Source organism: Triturus cristatus, chromosome 5_2 (assembly GCF_964204655.1).
Source record: "Triturus cristatus chromosome 5_2, aTriCri1.1, whole genome shotgun sequence".
Taxonomy (NCBI): Eukaryota; Metazoa; Chordata; class Amphibia; order Caudata; family Salamandridae; genus Triturus; species Triturus cristatus.
The window spans coordinates 381,188,003-381,213,910 of record NC_140588.1 but is presented as its reverse complement, the minus strand read 5'-3'; the positions used below and the strand labels follow the sequence as shown (position 1 = coordinate 381,213,910).

Here is a 25,908-nt window from a genome sequence, read left to right as displayed (position 1 = left end):
GCCATATGTTTTTAGAGTCAACAGTACTCCCAGATATGTGAACGATTTGACTACTTCCAATTTCCTCTCTTCAGCATACCAATTCTTCAGCATTTTCAGTCTGGGTTCCGCCACAAGAACGAAAGACTTTGTTTAATTGACTTTCAGATCTGAATTTCGCATGAAACTAACATAATTATTTATTAGCCTCTGCAGTGCCTTCCCCGTTTGAGCCATCAGGACCGCACCATCTGCATACAGGAGTATAGGAAATGGTGCTGAGTTAATAATAGGAACGTTGCTCGTGGTCCTCACCAATGCTGCCTCCAAACCATTTGTTGTAGAGGGAGAATAAGAAGGGAGCAAGTGCGCAGCCCTGCCTTACACCTCAAGCTAAAGAGAAGGGGTGGGAGCACACCCCTTCTCTCCCCATATATACGCTAGCCACAAGTGAGGAATGCATTTCATTGATAAAATGTGTTATTGTTCTATCTATCCCCATTTTGGCCATTATGGGCCAGTGCTTCAAATGGGCCACTAGATCGAAAGATGCTGACAGGCCCATAGAGGCCATGTAAAGATGACTCTTTTTAGCCAGCGTATAATTACCTATCAGCAAGTTTAAATTGAGGCATTGATCCACTGTAAACAAAGAAAGGTACGCAGTCCCCCAAGGGGGATGGAACAACGTGAGTGGAAACCAAAAGGAGGGGAATCCTCCTAGATGGAACTAGAGTCTTCACACACCCAGCAAGCTAGATGTCATGCTTCATCATATGGAATTGCTCCTCGTCGGGTCGGCGGTGCAATACCCAACGGGCACCCATAAAGGGGCTCTTTAGCAGAGATCTTCTGTTCCTGCCGTATGGTGCCATGGGTGTGAGGGCCCTAGGGGTAAGTGTAGATGTGAGTGAGTGATTCTAAAAAAGGTTGGATAATCCACAAGAGAATTTTAATGGAGTGTTCATCCACCTTATTAAAAATACAAAAGAGAGGCTGCCTGCTGGGTCAATGATCCAGGGGAGCAATGCTCTACTCTAGAATTATGGTCAACATGTTTCACGCAGTGTGTTCAAAATGATACTGTGCATTTCATCAGGACCAATAAAAACTATCTACACATGGTGGATAGGTGGAGGAGTTCCTGCCTACCACTATTCTTACGTGCAAGCACGTTGTACCGCCAGATCTAGTGGTAACCTAACTAGGTGATGGCGCTGGCTTCTACGATATTCTCAGCACTTGACACCTCAGTGTTGGGTGTCCTGTCCATAGTTGAACACGCGCCGGAAATCTACCCTTGCGCCAGGCTGAGAAACCGGAGCTTGATCCACTGACCCTTTTTACTTTCTGAAACCATATTCTGATTGAATAAATATGTTATTCTCTTCTTCCCATAACTCTACCCTATTCAGCAGGAGTCGTTCCATTAATTTTGCAGTGCTGTCTAACAGCAAGATAGGGCGTTAGTTTTTTACTAGCGCGTTGTCCCCCTTCTTACAAATTGGTATAATAATAGACTTTTTCCAGGAATCGAGTGGGTACATTTTAGAAACTGTATTGAAGACATTGGTGAGCAACGGGGTCCAGAGCTCCTGGTTGTTTAAAAATAAGTCAATGGGAAACCCGTCGGGGCCTGCTGCCCTTAGGGGACTACATTGGTTTAGTGCCACTTTTATTTAATCTAAGTTAAAAAGTAAGTGAGAACCCTCCTGTGGAGGCTGACACTAAAAATCCTCTAAGGAGGTTTGTTTTTCACCACCAAAGACCCCAGAGAAATGTCTTACCCAGTCATCCTCCATCACATGTTGGTCTGTAGATGGATCAGACTCTTCTCTTAAAAAAGGGGCATTAATTAAATGCCAGAAATCTCTACTATTTTTTAGAGTGTCTGCTTTGGTTAATTTGTCCCATGCCTCTTCCGTTAGCTCCCTTAATCTATTCTCCCTTTCTGTTTTCCAAGTGAAACGTAAAGATTTTACCAGTGAGGTATCCCTTGGGTTAGCATGCAGGGTAGAATAAAGATTTTTGAGAGCTTTAGTACAGCGGTCGTTGAACCAGTGCACTGAGCCCCTGATCGTGCCACTAAGGGGACAAAATAGAGAACCATTGATTTTTGTTAAAATTCCATCAAAGGCTGTGCTAGTTCCTCTGGGTGTGAGAGTGGATCTAAACAAGTTGTGATTTCCTGTGCCTTGGTAGTAACTATACTGTGAGTGAGATTTTGTATATCCACTTTCTTCCACTTCAGGGTAGTTCCATTTTTTCTTGCGATAAGAGGTTTGGGAACTCGTTCGACTGAAATAGGGGTCTTCCTACCCCATGGTATTTGGCAGCTAATTGCTGCATGATCACTAAAAGGATAGACTGTTGTCTTGATAGAAGAGACCTTGGATCTTAAATTTTCAGAGGCCAGGATAAAATCTCTCATTGACTTTCAGGATTGGGCAAACAAAAGTATGTTCTGATTTGCCTGTGTTGCTATCTACTTTATTTATTATCTCCAAATTATGGATCAGTAGTAGTCTGTTTAGGAGAGTGCCATAATCATTGTGAATAAAGTGGCTGTTCAAGTCCCCATGATCATCTGTGATACCACATACTGGGAGGTGTGACCAATCACACGTGTGAATGTTAAAATCCCCCATCCATGGAATATCTACTGGATTAGGATTGCTTTCCTGTAGTTTGTCTATGTCTTTCTCAATTGCAGCTATTACCCCACCATATCGCCAGCAAAGTTGTTGTTATACGTATAAATTAAGAAGTATCCAATACCCTCATTGCCTTCCTTCACATAGAAGAATGTAATAGTATATCAAAGTATTTGTAAACATTTTTACTGTAATCCCACTATTGCAGGCTACTAGACTAACCAGCCCCCCTCTTGTATGGCCTGAGCGTGATGCTACTGCCGATGTCTGTTAAGTTCTATACCTATCTATACTGATCATTTTCAGCTCCCAAGTTCTTGGAGACACACTATGTCAAATTTAAAAACTATTTGTGACCATTCATTATCCTGTGATTTTTTTATTTAATCACTCTGATTTCTAAAGAATGTGTTTTCTTGCATTTATTTTAAAGGATATATTTGTTTTCTATGCTTGTAAGTCACACATTGTTTTATTTTTTTTATACTAGATATATTTTTCTAATGGAATATTTTTTTTAAGTCACATTTTTTAAAGGTGATTTAATGTTTAATATTAGAAATTTCATATACTGATCTATTTTATGATAGTACTTTAGCTTTCTATATTTTTGCAGTCAATATTTTTTTCATTTATATACAGAGTGCTTAAATTTGGTATTTGTGTCCTTAGGGGCCGATTACAATGGTCGGAAAGCATTCTGACTGACTCGGTGATGGAATGCTTTCCGACCAACTCGGGTTTGGGGGAGTCTGACCGACCGATTACGATGTTTCCAAACACTGTTCTGTCGGAATCCCATTGATTTCAATGGGAGCCTATGTACCCACCGACAACACAGGCTCCCATTGAAAAAAGGAGTTGTCCAGAAAAAACTTGCACCCTGTGGCAGGCACCCCATGGTACCTGCCACACTGTGCATGGCTGTAAAGAGGGGTCCCATGGGTACCCCCATGGGGCCCATTCGGAGGCCGCCGGGTGAAGAAGGGCCCGCTACAGGCCCCCAAAGTCAGTCTCCCACAGCCTTTTCGTGTCAGACAGACCGAGTCGGAAAGGCTGTCGGAATCTGACATCGTAATCGGTCGGTCGGGAACATGGCCCGTAGAGCTCTACGATTCAGCTTCGACCGACTTGGACTCTCCAAATGCCGGTTGGAACAGATTCGGAATGGCCAACTGACTACCTTGTATCGTGATCGGTCCGTCTGAAATATTTCCAAGTTGGTCGGAAACAAGGGTTCCGACACGGTTCAGATGAACTGAATGTCATTCTGAGCCTTTCCGACCAACATCGTAATTGGCCCCTTAGTGTTTTTTGGTGATATTTTATGTCACTGTATTTGTATCAGCAATATTCTGTCATATGATCAGCATTTTGTTTGACATTTATCAATCTGTGATGGGATTACAATTCCTGCATTGAGAGATCGACTTGTTATATCACTAAATACTGTAAAATAGAAGGCCTTGCTTGAATAAACTCCACATCTTTAAGATGATTTTTCACACCACAAAACAATGTAGTTAAATGAAGGTCTCCCTGGATGTGCATTTTTGGCTCAAATGGTTTCAGATCTATCACATAGACTATGACACTTCCCGACCTGAGCAGAAGGTGTTGACCTCAAACATGTCTGTCAGGCTCTGAGCACAACATGTGGCCATCAGGAAATACCCATACCAAGTATTTTCCTCGTGCCCATTAACCTGATAGGCACAGATTCAATGTGTTAAAGCCCTGGGCATTGTCAGTGTTCTTCACCCACCTCCTGCATCCACTCTACTTGAAAGCCCACTGACCATGATCTTTGGGTGCATGACATGACTTTAAGTCATGTGAACAGCTCCCGCTACACAGAGCCTCCTTAGTGCAACTTTCAGATGTGCAGAACAAGCTCTGGTGACAATCTTCAGTCATCCCTTGTACTGGGTCTTGGTAATCCTAAGCAAGCAGGATCTGTTTGCTATACCTAGTGTACTCTAGGCCATGGGCAAAGCATTAGGCCATGCCCAGTGGCCAGTCATTTGACTTACAGATGTCACCTTTGATCAAGTCAATCATCTGTTAAGTCAGCTCCTATCCATTGGGGAACTTAGCTTTTTTCTGATCACAATGAAGTGTGAATACCAGACAGTGGCTTTGAGACATGATTACCACAATGCTCAAACCTTTGCTGCTGTTGATCGTGACCTATGGCACTGGGCACTAGATAAAGCATTTTACCATGCCCTGTGTCAATGTCTCTAGTGTCCTTTCCAAGTACTGATTTGGAGTGGCCTGCAACTGTGCCTAATGAGCATTGGGCATACATTGCAAACTTTGGTTACACCAGGTCTCCTTTCCTCCAGCATCCACATGGAAAGCTTGAAGTTGTGTCCTTGGTACAAGATATGCATGGCCAGCTGCTATGCTCAGGAGCAATGGACAGAAGAAGTAGCCTTTAGCCATTTCCAGTTTTCGAGACCCCATTAGATTCTGGACATGATGTAACTACATGCATTGAATGTTCTCTGGGCAGGGATTATATTTTGCAATGAATTGTGGCCAGTATTTTTGCCTTTTATGCCTGATGGGAACAGTCTGGGGCTGTACATTGGAGCGCTTGCTTCCCAATATTGTAGCCTGAGAGCCGTCTAGGAACGGGGGGGTTGTCCTTCACCCTGCTGCTTGTCTCTCAGTATGTACCTGGCTAAAGTAGCTCCTGTGCACTATGGACAGTAGATGACCTTAATACTTACCTTGTACCATTTCCAGCTTCTGCCAGTAACGTCTGGCAATGGCTTGCTTCAATGCACAAATAGTACTGTGTATAGGGCATGGTCTTCAACTTTGTTGCCTGCCTACTACTGCCCAGTGTGTGGTATGATACAGTCTAGCCTTTCGCCATGCCATTTGGTCATTACTGTCTATTACCATTTATGTTTTGAGACTTTTTTTACCTTCTCTTTATATAAAGTAATTGTTCTGTTTTACGATCTGTATTCAACGATCTTTAGGAGGGTGCAACCCTGAAAGAAAATCAACGTGGTTCACAAAACATGTAGCAAATTTTGCATCTTTTATTTGAAAAAGGGCGTTTTCTAGCCTTATATAATATTTCCTGTTTACAGCTGGGGTTAGGCTTATCTTGCCCTCACAAATCCAAAGAAAACAAATTTTCATACTGAGGTTTGCAATTAATGTTTTGCCCAGACTAGTTTGGCACCATGCAAAATGGCGACAGAGCTAAAATTGCTCAGCCTTCACAGCCAATGAGATTCCAAGTTCAGGTTCAAAAACATTTTTCAGTATTACATTTATGAGCATTAATGCATTTTTTAAACAGTTTTGTACAGATCCGTAAAACGTGGCAAACACGATTAGAGGTCAATGGTGCTCTTTCAATGCAATGTGCAAGTCAGATGCAAGTGCAGAGGTCCAGTAGATTGACTTCCATGCCTAGAGCAAATTATGGATTATCAGGGATTCCCAAAGAATCCCAGGAGCACTGTTTAAAAGCTGTTTCAGGCAAATTGACCAGGCTCCCCACATCGATATAATTAATGTATGTGTGCAGATTTTCCGAAAGTCTGAACATTTCACATGCTGAATTTTGATGGTAATGTGCATTTGCACATACAACTTATTTAAATTCCCCATCACTAAAATACGATGTTCTTATTCAGAAGATAGATTCAGTCTTGTCAGGGAGTAAATGTGTGCACCTTTTTAGGGTGGGAAATTGCAAAGGAGCGAATGTGCGCACATGTTCATCTACTTTTGCAGGCAGGCCCCAGCAGATACCCCACAAACCTCCTACATCAGGTTTCAGTTGGCGAAATCCCATCTTCCTTGTGGATTTTATATTTATAAATGTCATTTTCAAAGTTAACCTACTTCAGTTCTGATTCTGTTAATTATGACAGAAAATGTAAGTACTTTAAACTGAGTTCTATATACACCTCTATTGAACTTAGGTGAAAAAATGCTTTAAGAGTTGGGCCACCAATAGAGAGGTTTTAAGGCATGTGCAAAGTGGGCCCTGGCCCAGGGCCCCAGCCTTTCAGGGGCCCTGATAGAGCCAGCTCAGTTCTCCAGAGTCTTGCCCCATGACCTTGTACAATTCTTAAACAGATTGTTTTAAATACCGTTTTCCTTTAATGTATTTTTTATGTGGGTGATGTGTGATTGTCTATTACAGACATTTTGCAGAAAAATGTTGTGTGTATGTTTCATGCAACGTCCATTAAAAAAGTTTCTTTTTCATCAAAACAAGACCTCACATATTAGAAATGGGAGGGTGTGATGGAGATTATTTGCAGTAATATTAGTGAGCTGCTGATGTGTTACAATATTGAAAACAAACCACTATTCCTGAATATTAGATGGAAACACATTTAGAATTTGGACAAGTGTGCCTGTGCAGTGTTAGCGACCTAACCATAGAGGGGATGAAAGAGTTCAAATTCGATCACAAATTCAAAACTGTTCCAAACAGGGGCCCCAAAATATGTTTGGCCCAGGGCCCTCAAAATAAATCAGTAAGATGTCCCTGGCCATCAAAGAACTCCGTAAAAACAAGGCTCAGGATAGCCGGTACTGTGTGAGAGAGAGAGAGGGACATGCGGACACACACACACACACACACTCTCACTCTCTCTCTCTCTCACACAGACACTGACTCTAACACAAACACACGCACCCAACGACACCAACGTGTGTGCGCACTCACGCACCTATGGGCACGTGCGCGCTCCTCGTCTTCAGTCGAACACTTCTCTTCCTGAACGTCTTAACATTCTGCTGCAGGCAGCAGGTCATGTACTTCGGAGCATATGCCATTAGAATCTTAAATTTAAAGAAATTATACATAGGAATTCATTTTTTACGAGCAGTTACAGGAACCATAAAAGAATATATCAAAAGCATATTGCAACACGATTTGCCCAAAGCTTTGTCTTGGCTATATAAAGAAATTATAGGTGTAGACCAATTTTTGAATTAGCATGAAAATTTCTTTTTATGCGAACGCATAAGAAATGCCTTTGAAACATCTTGCCAGGGGCCATTTTGTCTTCGGGTTACTATAAGAAAACATGGTCACCGAAAGATGAACTGATCCTCTTTCCACCTTAATCAGATCGACACTCGTATCCTAACACAATTTGTCCAAATCCATTTTTGAACATGCCAGCCATTTATGATTCCCAAAGACAGGCGAGAGTAACTATGGTTATATGGAAATTCTGAGTGCTTCATGCTCTATATTTTACTAGTTCATAAAAAATAATTACATTTTGGGGAGGCATTATGGATTCAATGTATATTCTAATGCAAAACTGCTGCTGCGTGTCCTGTAGTCATATCGTGCTTTGATAGCAATGTGCACAATGCATTTCACAGCTCGCCAGCCAGTTTCATCATAATTGTAGGCTGCTTAATGCTTTTTTATGCAGGTTGTGCGTTTCAGGGCATGATTGAAAATACTGTGGCCCAGATTTGCAAAGCTGTCATGCAACGCAGCGCAGCAACCAAAGTTGCTGCGCTGTGTGAGAGAGCAGGACAGCGCCACAGCTATTAAGATTCAGCACTGTCTTGTTCTCGCTAAGGCTGGCGCACAATCATTCTGCCTAGTGCCACGCACACACCTTTGCACCATAGTTCATAGGTGTCTGCATCATGTCCAGCAGAGGTTTTGTAATTGAAGTGGTACCCTTCCACTACAAAATTCTATGCCTAGACAAGCACTTAACATTTTCCCACTTTGTATGTGTGCTGTACAGTGCAGCGCACATGCAAAGTCGGAAAAGTTAGGAGAAATAAAAACATTTCTTCTTTTTAGGCCTACCTCAAAGAGGCATTATATTTTTGGGGCAAAACATGATTATTGTTAGTAGATGAGGCTTTGTGTCAAAAGCATGGGTGATTACATGGGAAAGCCCAAGCACCACCCAAGAACCTCATCCTTTGACACAGAGTAATGTAAATGCACAGCTTTGCGTTACGTTCCAGTAACATGAATTGTGCTGGAAGGTACATTTATGATGCAAACGTTAGTGAAAATGCTCCTCTGTTTACATGCAGAATAAAAAACACAGGGTGTCCTGCAATCACAGAGAGGAAACATTCTGCTACAAAATGAGATATGGTCATACACCATGAAAGAAAACAAAAAAGCTGGCACGTCTTACAAACAGAATGCCTCTTGAAAATCATGCATATTCCAAGTATGAGTGCAGTATGGTTTAAACCCATCTATCAAGGCACAATGTATATGGCTTGAGCAATATTTAGTCTTTCAGTAACTGCACTATGCAAAAGTGTGTGCATTTATCACACATGACTACATTTATATAAGCATCTTCAGCCTAAAAACTTGAGTTGTTGGAAGCTTGAGTATTACTAGAATATGGATCACAAAGTGTGTCATTTTAATCTCTTCAGTTCAGGTGCCGGACAATGGCTGACACCGCACTACCTTCCCAATACATCTGTTGCCCATTAGCCGGCACGGCAACGGTGTATAAAGGCCTCTCTGATGCTCTGCATCAGAGGGAGTCCTCTATTTCATTTTTTCCTTGAGTTGCTCTAGAAGAGCTTCCACACCAGCCTGAGTCTTTTTTTTTCTTTAGAGTAATGACGATCAGCGTACAAGACACCCTGACGTCTATATACTAAAGGGAAACTAAAATGAGCCGATGGGGTTGTTTTAATTTCACGAATCACTGCTTGGGGGCCAGAAATCAGCCTCACAAGCACTGATTGCTTTTGGAAAAGTATTGTTGGAAAGGGGAACATCTCCCCTTTCCAATAGCACCTCTGGCCAATGAATTCCTGCTTGGGGATCACCACAGGAGAGTGATCCCCAAACAAGGATCCACCCACTAGAGCACCAGCGGAATGGAGGAGCGGCCGCTTAGGCAAGGGCTTGTGCCTCACCACCACCACCACTCACAATTCAGTTTTTTTGCCCCCTCTGGGGGGTGGATGGGGCTGATTAGTGATTACCCTCAATCTGCTCAACCTGGGAGCTGAAAGCCCACTAGGTACCAGGGAAACTATAAAAATAAAAGGTAGGTGTGAGGGGCACCATCAAAAATCAACAATCTTTCTGCCCCTGAGGGCAGATGTGGATGGTTGCACCCAATCCTCCCCCATGGGGAGCAGAAAGCTCACTAGTCACCAGGAACATTTCCTTTAAAAAATATACAGGGGTGGAGGCTGCCAACTATGGGCATGGTCTTGCTGCCACCCTTATCAAATGTATCAATAGTCTTCCTTCTAGCCTTGGATGGGCATATGGGGTAATTTCCCCAAATCTGCCCCCAGGGCGGCAGAAAGCCCACTAGAATCTGGGGAAATATTATTAGAAAAATATACAGGGGTGGCAGAGTACATGTATGAAGACATTTACACTGAGTGCCTGAACCCATCAGTCACATAAAAAGCACTTTCTTTCATAAGCCAGAACTATTGGCATTGCCAATTCATGTTTATTTCAGTATTCATTTTATATGTACAGTTTTGCTCCATTCTAGTTTGATGCCAATTAAATTATTCTAATTTATTTAGTTAAAGAAAGAGCACAGTTTATTATAATTGAGACAGTTTTAATGAATTTAAAACATGCCAATAAACTTTAAGAAATGGATAATTGTTTTGTATAGCTGTATATTTTTTGTTATTCTAAATTCTGTCACAAATCTGGATTTCAAACTAATCGTAGGTATTTTGGGCGTGGCTACACTTTCGCTTGATCAGTATTCAGGAAACAATCTAATAATCTTCTCTTGGCCCCCAGTAGAAGGTGCATTGTTTCATAATTACATTTGATTTTAATCATAAACAATACTGATAATGCTAGATCACTGAGCTTTGAAGTACACAAATCAAATACAGAATGGTTTCATATTATTTTATGTAGCTACTAAATGGTTACAGTTTATCTTATGTAAGAAAGCGCCGCTTTGCACGGCCCACACAAATACATATTTTGATAGTTGAGAAGAAGATGGGGATAGGTAAATGCATGCATTTTCATAAGTCTGTCTCAAGTACATCTCATATGAAAGTACATCTTTCACCGAATAAAGGAGTAATTACCTAAAACTGAACAATGGTAACAGTTGTGTGTGACATGTGCAAGGTTCTATCAAATATTAAACTATTTTTCAGAGAATGCGAAGGGGAAAGAAAATGAGTTTTAAGAACAAAGGAAGGACAAGAGAATCTTGAATTCTCCTTTTTTCAGTGAGTGTGGCTGCTGTGTCCCAAGCAGACCCTAGTGGAGGGAAGCAGGGATTGGGTCGTTCGCTTGATACTAACACTAAAAATATTTCTTTTATGCATTGCACAAAAATGGAAGTCTTTATAACTAGCCACCAGATTTCCCCCATCTGTAGTCCTTACTTCATCCAACATAAGGTGTTGCCTGTCTAACATCGATCATCACCTCAAAACATTATTTTAAAATATTAACGACAGTGCCTGTGTGTCTGGAAGTGTGAGTTGTGGGCTTTGTGCTTGTTGGATTAAGACAGCCATGATATGGAGACAGTGGGCTGGCTTGTACCAAGGGTGGTGGGGCAGCGCAAAAAATGTATAATAATTAAAATAGACTTACCTTTTATCTTGCAGCGCAACGTCCTGTGTCTTCTCTCTTCACGGAAGCTCCCGATGCAGGAAACTGCACTACCCAATCCTGGCGCTGATCACAACATGAAAGCAGCACCCGAATTGGATAGAGCAGGCTCTCCCAGCGCTCCTACGAGTACTGGAGGCTTGTGCTTTCTCTATCCTAGCTGTGAGGCTGGCCCAAGACGGCTGGCCAAAGAAACATGTGCATTTTAAAGCTCTCTGCTGCTGCCACTCTGCAGTGCTGACCCCACCCCGTCCTGACACATAGTTTAGGATGGGTTACTGGAAATTAAAATGGTAATAAATGAACTTTATTACCATTTTATTTTTCAGCTCTGGGGCTTGGGGGAGACGATTCTCCGCTCAAATGTAGGAGCCGTTCCTGTGTGGAGGCAACAAAGGGCTCATTACGAGTGTCCTGGTATCAGTAGCGGTCCGTGGAGGGAGTTCCGTGGGGCGGTGAGGCGGGGCGGGGGAGAGGCAGGGAGGGGGAATGTAAATACCGGAATATGGATGAACGGAGGTAAGTACACATTTAAATAAATAAAACAAATTCCTTTGCCCGCGCTGCATCGCAAAATGCGATGCAGCGCGCGCAACGAAATTCGTTTTATTTATTTAAATGTGTACTGACCTCCGTTCATCCATATTCCGTTGTTTGCATTTCCCCACCCTGCCCCTCCCTCACCCCGCCTCACCGCCCCACGGAACTCCCTCCACGGACCGCTACTGCCTGGTATATTGGAAGTTAATGCTGCACCCAGCAAGTGCAGCTTCCACCAGGTGAAGTATTTACCAGGTGCAGGTTTATCTCCCTAATCCAGGTTGCACGCGTCGGAATGGATGAGAATGAGGTAATACGGCACGTTGTCCATGTTCTGAGCCTCAAAACTCGTATGATGCAGCATTATCCATGCACAGATCCCACTATGCTTTACTTGGTGAAATCTGTATATGGAAAGCGCGTGCTATTATCGTGCAAATTGTAACCCGAATTCAGGTACAAACAAGAGTCACCTCATGGACAGTGGACCAGAGTGTTTAGCAATTAGAAAATTATGAAAAAATCTGATTTGCGCTTGTCACTCCTTGATCACTTTGTTTATGAACTTTGGCACCAATTTAATCTGTAATACGATAAAATCAAGATGCATTATAAGAGTCTTGGCCTTTCATAACATCCATGAATATCATTCCAAATGCCCCCAGTATGTCACAGTTTTTTTTAACCTTTTTTTGTTAAAGGACCCAATAAAATCCGTCCATTCTCCCCTCTCCATGCCCCCCTGCAGCCTCGGTGTCAGAGTGCCTCTAATGTCTGTACATTCTCCGGGAGGCCTCTCCAGCTGCGTGCTCTGTGTTTCCTCGGCAGATTAATGACAGCTAATAATATCTGATATATCTGGACACTGCCACATAATGAGCTGCAGTCCCACTGGGTCCCTGAAGTGTCACCACTAACAAATTCACCGGAGCTGCACATAATTAGCATGGAAAGGGAGTGATCAGGCAGTAAATCTGTACAAGAAGATGGAAAGCCACAAAGAAGGAAACAGAGGCAAACACCCTCCCTAGCTCCCACACAAAATATACCTTTCTTGACATGAATATTATCTTGATAACAAACCGTGGACAGGTTACCTTTACGGTAACATTATTCCTGCTCGGCTGATAGGCACAATTTCATTATGCCGTTGCTAATGTTACAATATTTTCTGCCAAATGTCACCGTATGTAAATTAGGTTAGGGGTTCATTTGAATTCATAGTGTTTTTTAAGGATGCACAGCCCATATTTAATATGGCCCAGTTCCAGTCTGACTGGAAGCATTTGACAGGAATGACTTTGAAAGGAGGCAGAGTTATAATGCCAAAACTCCAGCATGGAAGGCAGTATGAAGAAGCTTGATGTATGCACACAGGTCACCCCTCCCACATCCCCACGATATCTGGACACAGTACCTCAAAAATTAGGGAACAAAGTGAATGTAAGACTTGCTCATAATAAACACCCAAGGGGCATATCAACAACAAGTGGCGATAATTATCGCTGAGCGCACTTAGCGGTCGGATAATTATCGCTGGCTAGCGCTGATTTTTATCGCTGAGATAGCGTGCTATTAGCAACGTTTATCTCATCAGCGATAAAAATCCTAGTGCTAACTGGCTAACGTGAGATTATCGCTGGAAACCCAGCGATAATCTCACGTTAGCTTGTTGATAGGGACTCACAAACTTAGCCATGATATCCTCCTTCCATAGGATATCATGGCTAAGTCAGTCCTGAAGCAGGTGTTAGGAAAGTAGCGATAACAGGTGTTATCGCTACTTCTCCTGACGCTATGCTTCATAGCGTGGGGCTTGATGATGGGAGAAATGTCGCTTAGCGACATTTCTCCTATCATGTCAGGTCAGGAACGCCCACTTTGCATCTCATTAGAGATGCAAAGCTGGGCGTTAGAAAACCCCACGCTAAAGCAAGGTTTCACGCGTTAGCGCGACCTTGCTAATATAGCGATAAAATTATCGCCGCTTTTCGGCCAAAAACGGCCACCAAAGCGGCGATAATTTTTTATCGCCTCGTTGTAAATATGCCCCTAAGTTCTGAGGTTTTTCCCAATATTAGCATGGTTCAATAACTCTGATAGCATAGGATTTTTTTTTTAAGTACACATTTTTTGAATTTCAAGAACAATAAATATTGAAATCATGACACTACATCCTATTTCTATTGCCAGTTATATTCCACTTTATGTCCATAGCATAGTGAAAAAATATGTAAGATGTCCTCGCTGCATCAAAAATAAAGCATGCCACATATAATGCACATTCATTAATTAGACCATATCCAAAGAAAATGGGCATGTGTTAGAGTGAAGTAAAACAATCAGTGGCACTGAAAATGGGCCTGGAGTAGGCAGTGCACAATATATTTGCAATTATTGTTTTTATTATACAATATACAAAAATAATTTGATAAACATAGAAATATATAACAATAAAGGAGTGGCCCACCAACCCAGGCACACCACCCCTGCACTGAAATGCACTCTTTTTCAGGTCACATTTGCTGAGGCTAGATGCTTTCACTTACAGTGTAACAGTGCCAATGACTGAAGTGGGCAGAATTATTACCATATGCTGTGAGCTGGGATGTGCAAAAGCATATTATGAATGACACATGCATAGACCAATGGTGATATGGGGCTAACTAATATCCCCTGTATATGTGTGTGCATGTGGAAATGTATTATTCCATATTTAAAATTGCAAACTAAATCATAAATGAAAAAATAAAAGGCAGCGCATGAACATTTAAAATGAGCAGTTCAACATTTAAGCATATAACAGACGACCTGTAAAACAAAATACAAATCTAAATTGACTGTTACGACTATGTGCAGGAAAGAAAAACAACAGGTAAACAATCAAAATAAGTGTGCTTATTTACACTTGTCGACTACACAGTAAGTCATGAACACAAACAGTTAAAAAACACAATTTGAAGCGTCTGTGAAGGAACAAAAACACAACATATCAACATCAGCACATTATCACTTGTTGACATTGAGATAAGAGATATAAAGAAATGTGGTAAATAAAAAAAATAAAACGAATTTCGTTGCGCCCGCTGCATCGCATTTTGCAATGCAGCGCGCGCAAAGGAATTTGTTTTATTTATTTAAATGTGTACTTACCTCCATTCATCCATATTCCGGTGTTTACATTTCCCCACCCTGCCCCGCCTCTCTGCCTCACTGAACTCCCTCCACGGACCGCTACTGCCACACTGCATTGTCTGAAATTGGCATCTGTGTGTGGTATTCCTCCAGATTTTTTGCCTTCTTTTACTGAACATGTTTTGCTGGCAATAGGACTCTGGGCACTTTACTCCTGCCTTTGGTAAAGTGCATGTACTCTCCTCCCTAAATGTGTCAGATTTGGCATATCCCTAATTGACAGATTTAATTTACTTGTAGGTTCCTAGTATATGGTACAACATGTACCCAGGGCCTGTAAATTAAAAGCTACTAGTGGGCAGCAGCCCTCATTTTGTGACCCAGTAAAGCCTCAAAGTAAAACATGTCGCCAGACCTGCCATTGCAGCCTGGGTGTACAGTTTTAAACTGCCATTAAGATCAGGCCGAATAAAACCCTTTGCCAGACCTAAACTTTTCTTTTTTTACTTAAAAGTTATCTCTAAGGTAGGCCCTAAAGGCCCATAGGGTAAGGTGCATGGTATTTAAAAAGTAGGACATGTATCATTTATGTTTTATATGTACTGGCAGTGAAAAACCTACAAAGTCATTTTTCAATATGGCAAGGCTGACTGTCCCATAAATTAACATTGGTTATCATTGGTTTGAACTATTTCCTTTAATGAGTGCTAAATTCAGTTTGGTAGCAGCTCGAAAAATGTTTCAATTACTTATTTATAAAGTAATTGAAAATCAAACGTAATGGTCAAGTCAGATTTTATATTACTTTCTGGAAATGGCACTTTCAGAAAGTTGTTATTTTCTTGCATAAAACAAAAAAGATTCTCCTGTCAGTGTCTAGCTGATACCTGACCCGTGATGGCTCCCCTGTGGTGAGATATGTGTTGCTCCCAAACAATAGACAAAGGACTGTGGGTGTGGGGAGTGGGAAGTGGGAATCCTCCCATGACAAGATGTCCTGGGGGCTGAGCTCGTCCCCTTCCTGAATTACAAAGCATACCTACATTGTCACTGACAGATGTAGCTCACACCTAGGCCTGCCTTCCCTTTGTCTCTCTAGTCACGATAGCATCAAATTCAGTGGTGGTAGAGGATTGACCAAAACTCGTTTAGGTGGTGGATAAAGGCTTTCCATCCGCCCACAGATTGGCACTGGGCATAACAATGGACCCTATAGACTCCTCCCAAGAACACTCCTGGACCTGTGAAGAATCAGAAGGATTGACCTGCTGTCTGAAGAACCTGAAGGAAGACTCTTCCCACTTGCCTTGAACCTAGGACCCCAAAAGTGACTCTAGGGGTCAGTGGGCTGCCTTCTGTGCTACAGCGAAACAGCAAGCTTTTAAAGGTCTCTCTTCCTTCAACTGCCCAGTTGACCAGTTCCAGCTGGACCTGCCCTGGACCTTGCTGCTGCCTCTGCTGGAGTGAGTCTGACCCCTAAATAGTGCCCTCTGGGTCCTTGACCCTTGGCTGCTGTTAGAGTGTACTTCTCTTGTCCCCAAACTTCAAAAAGAGAGACTTTGAAACTCTTTGCCATCTTTCTGCCTGCAGAACTAACAGAGATTAGGATTGCCATCAACGTCAAATCATCAGTTGGCCTCGTCTTGCTAGTTTGCCCTGTGCAAGAGATCTGTCTTCCAGAAAAGGCTTCAAGTCTAAACATAGATGGCTTACCTGGGACCATGCTAAGTCAAAGCAAATTGACGACGAGGCTTTCCTGGGGATGGTCTACGTACTTAGCCAGCTCAGAGTTTTCCCCCCTTTTTCGACGATTGTACCAAGACCCAGTGCTTCAGCAACCCTCTGTCGTCAAGTTCCACTTTAGATTCAGCCTGCAGCTTGACTCGCCGTCAATTCGTCAACAACCAATTTTTATCCATAAAAGTTTCAAAGTCCAAAGGTAAACTTCCCACTGGGAAGAACCTGGTCCCTGTATCTGACCCATGATCCATCGTGGTCAGCCTTGGCTTTTGACTTACTGGTCTAGCGTGAACAGATAATCATGGTTGGCTATTTGTGCTTTTTGGCACTATTTTTAATTCAAACTTTAAAAATTCACATCTCTGGCTCTCCCTATTGGATTTTTGCTGTTTTGATGTCATTTTAGTTTTTGCAATTTGCTCTGTTTTTCTAAATTGGTTTGAGATTTTTCTTGTGTTGGGTTTGTTTTTTGCATAAATACTTTACAGATTGCATCTATGTTAACCCTGATAGAATTGCGGCAAGCTACCAGAGGATTAAGCATAGGTTTAGTTAGTGGCTTTTGTGGTTCAACCTTCCAAGGATTGTGATTATTATTTTAATTATTATTCAACTAATTCTACAATTTCTTACATGCATCAAAAAAGAATAATAAACAAAAATACCCCACATAGCAGGTAAGAATAAAAACGTTGTATTACGGGAAGGCATGTGTAACACACACACACTTGGAGAGGGATGTTTCCGGGGAAAAGAGCAATACGCAGCTGTGATGTAGAGATACGATCAATGGCCTAAGATATGGGGTCTGCTGATAAAGCCCAGAGATCCTCTATTATATAATAACACTTATTCTGTCCACGGGAAGAGAGCTTAGGCACTGTAGTCCTGTCTACATTGCATCTGTATAATGACATCTCCCTTTATAATGTATGGACTTGCTGCAATGATGACAATATTTGTATTATGCATTCTTACGGTTGTGGTGGCACGGATACTGCATTTTAGAGCATGTTAGTTAAAATAAATATTTTAAATCATTTCAGCGACTCTGTCAGATCTTATTGTGGACAGGTACGAGAATGTGCGCGAAAGAGAGTGTCTTGTTACTGCAATTCCTGAGAGATCCGGGAGTGTTGTGTTCTGGGTTGTCTAATCATGTGTTTCTCCATTTGTGAGTAGGAGAGTGAGTGAGACACTATAGCTAGTCGGTCCTGGGTTCGTGGGTACTAAAGAGGTAGGAAGGCTTAGCCCCTATACTCCGAGGTTCCATAATCCTGTGCATAGTTCTGTGTATGTGCAGAATCCCTGCAACATTGGAACTGGATATGCAGGAAAACACCAATGGTCATAGCGAACATTCACCCATCAGACTAAGGCCCTGAATATCAGTTGGTCTGTATATTCTGACTCGTGTCTAAACCCCTGTTAACATACATATCGGAATTAAAAGTTGCTAGGTATTTAACACATCTAATAATTATCAGATGCACTAAATACCTCAACCTTTATTACATTTTGGCAGATCAAACCTACCAACATTTCACAGGGAAAATTGTAAGGTATTTATCATGAGGATTTTGGTGCTTTAAACACCAAGCCACAAGTTATTTCCCACCAACTTTTAATAGGTATTATTTATCACACCCGATCCATAACGTACCCCCTGGTATCATTATTGATCATGTGCGATAATGAACACCTAAACTCGTAATCAGGGCCTAATGTGTTGGACATGTAGGCTGGCCTAAAATTTGATTGATGCTGAAAGTAACAAATGGCAAAGGAGAGCAACTTTATTTCTAAAGGGAAGACTGTCTCATCTTTCTTCAATTCAGTGTCTAGGTTCTCTCACTCAATTCTCAGGAAAGTCAGTAATACACTTTTCACTGGCTAGAAAAGTAACCTTGTCTCCATCTTGATTACATGAACAGGTGCAGAGCTTTCAAAATGAAACCCTCAGGCTAATGTCACTTACCTCACTCAGACAATCATTTGGTGTATAACACCCTTATCACATGAAACATTCATCTGCCAACATGGTTGGGATCTCGGGACTGGGATCCAGGCTCATATGTAGTTGTAGAACTTTATATGAGAGAGCAAGTAGGCCTCAAATCTCGTGACACAGATGAAAAGGTAAGCTGCAACCTCCATGCAACAAGCATTAACATGTGACAAGAACAGTAGTTCTCTGCCATTATTCAGGGTATGCATGGTATGCCCCTCTAGGTCCAGGACAGGACCAGGAAGGGCTTTTGTCACTGTGAAGAATAGATGTGCATGAGGCTGGGGCAAAAATCCAAGAACCAGGATACCAGATACTCGAAGCTGGGCATGCAGAGCATTGGACATGATTGTACAAACTGCAAGTGGCAGGAAGCAGCTTTAAACTACTTCATCTTTTCATGGGAAAAATATGTTTCTTTGAAATAAGGGGTGGGGGGAATCTTTCATTCTGCATGCGGAATTGGCAGAATTTGGCTACTCCGCATTACTCTTGTAACATGCAGTTCTGGTAAAGTTCTGCCAATAGCGGCATGGTGAAATATTATCTGTGGGTGTTCTGAAATGCTATGGAAATTTGGCACCCCCTGGTGCCATTTTCTAATGCAGGCATGTGCAGTCAGAAGGATGCTTCTTGATAGAATTGCTGCCGCTCAAGCAGCAGCAAAAGCAACTTGAATTGCCGTGCGCTCTTGCACTCTGCATGGTGCCACGTGTGCTGATTTCATAGCATTGCTTGTACTGCTGACTCTAAATTGCAGTGTGAGCAGACCAAAATGCATATTTCCGCCCATTGGCAGAACTCTGTGGTTCCACCCACCTTTAACTAAGATGAATGTGCCACAGCACAAAAGCGATGGCATTTAAACAAACGTAATTGTACACCATGTGCAACTACACTGGCCGAATTTTTAATGCATAGGAGTCATAAGTAATTCACAAACATTTCCCTGATGTATGTCTGGAAATTAGACTGGTGCAGCTTTTAAGACATAATTCAAGATTGTTTTGCGAATTTTAACAAGTCACAAGTATGTCCCATATGAGGGGTATAACTCTGCATGTAAATGTACATTTATTTTCAAGAAATGCTCCTTAGTGTTCTTCTACTGCCCAATGGCATTTGGCAGAGAAAAGCTCTGCAAAAGATGAACTTGTAAAGAAAAAAGCATACATTTTCCATTCTGCATAGAAAGGTTCCACAAAAACTAAACGTGCAGCGAAGGTTTAAGCATACCTTTTCATGCCTGGCCAGTTTGATCAGACTGTAAGAGCCATTTGCACAAAACAATTGTGAATCGGTATTTAGTCACAAACTGAATACTGGTCGCAAAACAATGAAATCAAAATGTAAGAACCTCATTTGCAGTACTAAATTAGCATTGCAAATGATTAACAATTCAATAATTTTATTGACTCCAAATAGCAAATCACAAATAAGAAACCATTATTTGTGATTTGGCATTCATATGTTATTCCAAGCCACAAATAGGGAACATCAGCAAAAACACCATTTTGCACATGCAATTTACCACCATTTTGCCCATGCAATTGGCCACCACTTCGACAGTGGTAATCATGTGCAAACTATATTAACAGCCCCAGAATGCATCTGAATTTTCCAAAATGGCTGCTCTGTATGTCATGGCAAGGAGAATGAGGATTTTGGCAGGAATACAAAGAAGGCAGAGAAGATAGGAGAGTATCTTCAGATTGAGGGTCACACTTTTTCAACAAACAGATGAAGAGATATATATCTAGAATAGGCTAAGTAGTGCAGTCATCCTTGATATAATTGTTGATTTAAAGCCTCCATTTCAGAGACAACCTTATGCAGTAAGTCCATCCCCACACATGTGCAGTTTGCATCTATTAGCATCTAGTAACTATCAAGGTGTGATTGCAGCAGCTGGTGGTGTATCCCAGAGTGCACTGTCATGGTTTTTCAGTGTGTTCCTTGATGCATTGTTAATGTGCATTAATTGCTACATATATTACCCTAGAAATGCACAGGATTTGCATATCACCAAGATAGACTTTTATTGGATAGCCAACTTTCTCAATATCATAAAATATGTAGATGGCACACTTGTGACACTCTGCCCATCCTCTGCCATTGAGTATATATTCCACAACTCTATGAATATACAAGTGGTGTGTGATGCAAAACAAGTGATTACAGACATAGTAGCAAGTTTCCCAGGGAGCACCCATGATTCATTCATATTCAGACACAGTGGCATTCAGGCAAGTCTACAATGATGGGAGTTGATTGGAATAGAAAAGCACAAATATTGTTACTGTGATGTGTAAAAGTATACATTGCTATTTCAGGTGATAAAGCATATGCCATACACCAATGGATAATGACTCCATATATCAATCCATCCACATGCAGTGAGCATTTTTACAGTGTGGAACATAGAAAGGTGTCATGAAGCGCACATTTTGAAAATTGAAAAGAAGACTCAGATGTCTGCACAAGAGTGGTGGTGCCCTACAGTACTCTTCAGAAATCTGTTGCTAGATTGTTGCAACATGTGCAATTCTAAACAATGTAGCAACTGGCAGAGGTTTAGAAGCTACTGTATCTGATTTTGAAAGTAATGCTGAAGTAGAGCAGCCACCGCCACATATACAACATGATGCATCAGGATCAGCAGAGGGTCAAAGCCGCCCTGCTACCATATCTGATAATTATGTTTCTGGGTATGTGAACTAGTAACACGATATTATAAAATCAAAATCAAGGGCCTGATTGTAGAAAAGGGCACCTTTATGACATGGTCATTCCCTCGTTTTGCCTGACCCCTTCCAGCAACCAACGCTTGTTTTAATTCTAATGCGGACTACAAAACCTAAAAGACTGACTAGCCGACAAGGTACATCAGCATTGCAGTGACCAGCACCAAGAGTGGCACAGCTGTCCTGTTTTGCCCCCCTCTGCAGGTCTAACCAAGAACTGTGAGTGCTTTTGATGCACGGGCCTTGCTGACCAAAAACCCTCTTCACCTGGTCCACTGACATTGACTGTGCCCCCCTGCTCCCAGGACCCTCATGAACTGTACCCCCTGTTGGGAGATTCAAGACTTTCCCCCAAGCCTGTTTCTAGGTTGCCCCCCTTCTTTGCCTATTGCGTAGCGCATAAGGCTAGCAACCCATCCAGTACCTCTGCACCCGGACACCTCAAGGCAGATAAACCCAAACTGCTAGTGAATTTTGTGACCTTGACACCTTGCGTCTTAAGTTCTTAAGGGGACCCCCTAAATATGTTTGCAAAATACCTGTATGCAGTATATGTTTATTTCTCCATAGGAAAGCATTAACCCATAAACATGCATTTGTGTGACATTTTTTCTTAACTGTAAAAAGTGATAACTCTGAAAAGTGCTTACCCAATTGCAAAGTTCTTGAAGTTATAAAGAATACAATAATAGCTGTTATTTTTCTAAATTGGTCTTGAGTTTCTTCTTGAGTGTGTGTCTCATTTATTGACTCTGGGTGCTCAACAAATGCTTAACACTACCCTCTGATAAGCCTAAACTGCTCACTCACACTACCACGAAAGAGAGAATTTGAGATTACTAATTTATTATTTATAAGGGTTGTCTGGACTTTCTACATAGTGTACCTCATTTTGGTGCACTACAAAAAAAGTAAGCTTCCTATAGTGTTTGAATGTAAACATAACCCAATCTTTCTTCCTATGTTCTGCTAGGAATGTAAGCAAAGAAATTTGACATAACATCTTGTCACAAGTTTTCTTTAAAAATATTTTGAGATATGTGTACAGACACACAGGAAATACAATATAAAGATGAGGACAACAGCACATGACTTGCGTTTGTAATGAACAGAAGTGCTGGCACCCACATTTACACCTCCAGCACTTTGATGCCTGATTTCACGCACACTCATAGTGTACTGACAGATATGCTACTGACCCTAGCTTGGTCATCACCCTCTGGACATTCTACCTGACTGACACCTTCTATCTGAGTTGTTTGTAATTTCTTTATAGCATTTGCTATCTGTATCAGTTCATGAGCCACATCACCGGTGTAGTGCCCATTTCTACTTGGAGGTTGACAGCACATCTTGACAACACAGATGTTGCATTTGCAAGTTTATTTATTGATCTTATCACTCCATCAATATGGGCGGACTGTTGACATTCCTTGGGTCTCTGATGTTCATGGTGGTATTAAGATCTATGCATAGAGTCTTTTGTGCGTCTATGAGATTGTCAATCTTTGTATTTATGATATTTTGAATATCAGTCAGGGTTTTTTGCAATATTATCTAACCCTGTGGTTATACCTTTCTCAATGTTATTCATTTTTGTGTTAATCAGCTTTATTTCCCTCTGTTGCAGGTGCTGAACCTTGACCATCGATGTCTCCACGCCACCAAACACTTACATATTTCGAGAGATGTCACCACTTTCAATGTTTGTTTGAAATTTACTATTGGCAACATGGCGAGAGTGACATCTACATCTTCAATACAGTTCTCTTGACCTAACTTCAGGTTCTTGCCTCAAACGCTGTGTGCTTCTTCCACAGACTTCATTTGCTGACTGTTTTCTGTTCTACGAGTGTGGGGCTCATTTGCTCAGCTTGGGGTGTTGTGTTATAGCCCTCAACATCAAGTGGCTCTTTGAGTTGCATTTTTGCCAATCCTCAAGCTCCTCTCCTTCAGAAACATCACTCCCATGAGCATAGATATCTGTTTCAAAATGGAATCATAAATATTTTCTGCACTATGGCTAAGTAATGTATGTTTAATTTTGCTATTTAGAAAATAAATTTGAGAGAAGTCACACCATTCTCTAGTGAATGTACTCCATCTCCCATGATATACTGTTAATATGCAAGTATAACATATTTTAATAACATATTTTTAGGGCCATATGTTTAATATTATTGCTTTTCAATATACACACACATATAGGCCATCCTATACTATATTTAATGTATTTTTGTAAAACCTAACATAGTTTAGAATATTTATCAGATTCTTGTAGTATACTTATTTTGAGAGGCACTGGAAAGTATCAAGTGTGCTGAATCCTTCCCCGGACTCTGGCTCAAAGGTTGTTGCCACAAATGTCTCTATTGCAGTGGGGGAGGGTAGGGGATTGGGGGAGGGGCTACTCTTATTGTCAGGCCTCCTCCAGTTGCTATATTCTCCTTTGTCCTGGATCTGAGGTCATACCATCTTTTAAGGATTTCCTCAGTGGATCTTGTTGTGTCTCTCACTGCATTAATTTTCCAAATGCTTTCTTGATATTCTGGCACTGCAAGGGATGCCTTCACAAATAATTCATCATGGTGGCACACACATTCCTCCATTAGTATCTCCAGTTCTTTCTCAGAAAATTTGAGTTTTCTTTTCCTTGCCCCAGCCTCATTGTCTGTCTCTTTTCTTGACATTTCCAAGAACATTAGGTGTGCAATAACCATTTATTTCCAAGCTGTTCACAAAGCAAAAAGCCGCTTCAACATTCCAGCCTTATCTTGACTGCCATTTATGTAGAATATTGCAAATGCTAAGCAAACATGGTGGAAGCACAGTGCATTTTGTGTATCTCCACATCTTTCCTTTCTTTGTCTTTGCCACTCTTTCCTTCGACGTCCACGCAGCAGCCATTTTTTTTGTAGTTTAGTCCAACTTTACAAAGCCGATATCTTTGGCATACTGCCTGAAACACAGGCGACACATGTTCAAACCTTACTTGCAAATCAGTCCGTGCTTGTTCAAGCACACGCGGCAAGATCGGGAACCCTGTCCGAACTTCCTTGGGTGGCTCTAGTAGAGCTGCTGGTGACCCATCTTGTTCTTTCACAGGTGTGTAATAAGAAATCCTCAGGGAGATGGAGAATGGACTCACAAACACACTTCAAGCAGCAAACCTTTCAATGTTCAAATGTGAACTACTTCCTGGTTGTGATGTCATCAGACAGAGGCAAAAGTATCAATTGCTAATTGTGGACCAATTTGCTTTTTAAATAATCACTATTTGCATTTACCTAAATAATGATCCAAATGAATACTGAATCGCTATTACAACTGCAACCACTTTCATACATTTCAAATTGCGATTACCAATTTGTGATTGGGACAAAGTCACTAATAGGTATTCGCTATATGGAAATTCTATACATTCACCCCTCAATTATCTCATGATGCTACGAAAATTAACTCACTTTGCAGAGAAAAACGTTATGCGGCCAGTGGTTTAACCAATTAACTTTACAAAGTCTAAAGAGTAAAAAAATAAAACTGTGCACATACATATTGTTTAGTTTCTTTCATGTAAAACCCAAAGGAGTAGGGTGCTAACACGTTTTACACAACTAATGGGTTCTCCCTTAGGATTATTAATTATGTGCTTTTTCAGGTGGATTAACAAAATTCTAGAACCATAGGTTTTCATTATATAGTAATTTTGAGGTTTTGTCCTAAATAATGAACATTAGATAGAGGTTACTGAAGAAATGAATGGCATTTTGGGGTACACGTTTTTGTGTGGACAGCAGCACAGTAGGACAAATTAACTAGTATATGAAATTAATTTTATGACATATTGTTCACATACATTTAAAGAATGCATTTATTTATTTACTAGTGTCTCATAGCGTGAACAAGATCCAGGGATATCAGAGCACTGTACATAGGAAGTGAGCCAATAAAAGCAATTCCAAAAAGATTATCTAAGTAAGTCACACCAAATCCATTGGTTATAAGAGTATCTTCAATCTAAAATGTCCAGCTGTTTTAGTCTGCCTCTTCTGAAAAGGTCAGGGGGAGGGGTTTAAGAGTTTTGTTATATAGACACGTGGGGATTAAACATAAATATTTTCAGCCTGTTCTTGAACAGTTCAAATGAGCTAAAAATGCTAATTTCCGGGGTAATGGCATTCCATAGTCTGGGAGCATTGCTTGAGAAGGACTGCTTCAAAGGCTTGATTTTCTCATCCTATGAATTGTAAGAAGGAGTCTTTTCTCCTTAAATTTCATGGACCTCCTGCAATGCAGAGTCTTCTTGCTAAGAAATTGGGAGAATCTCTATGTATAGCTCTGTGGATGATACAGGCTCATTTAAAACTAGACTAGCCTCAGAGGGAAGCACGTTTAAGGCAAGTAGAATGAAGGAGATATGGTCAGTTATTTCAGTGCCAAAGACCATTTTGGCAGAAACATGTAGCTCTGTTTTGATTGATGCCAGGT

General features: G+C 41.3%; 1 pseudogene; it reads right to left on the bottom strand.

The window, feature by feature from the left end:
• Positions 1-24,279: 24,279 nt before the first annotated feature.
• Positions 24,280-24,510, bottom strand: LOC146823037 (small ribosomal subunit protein uS14 pseudogene; annotated as a pseudogene).
• Between the last annotated feature and the right edge of the window lie 1,398 nt (positions 24,511-25,908).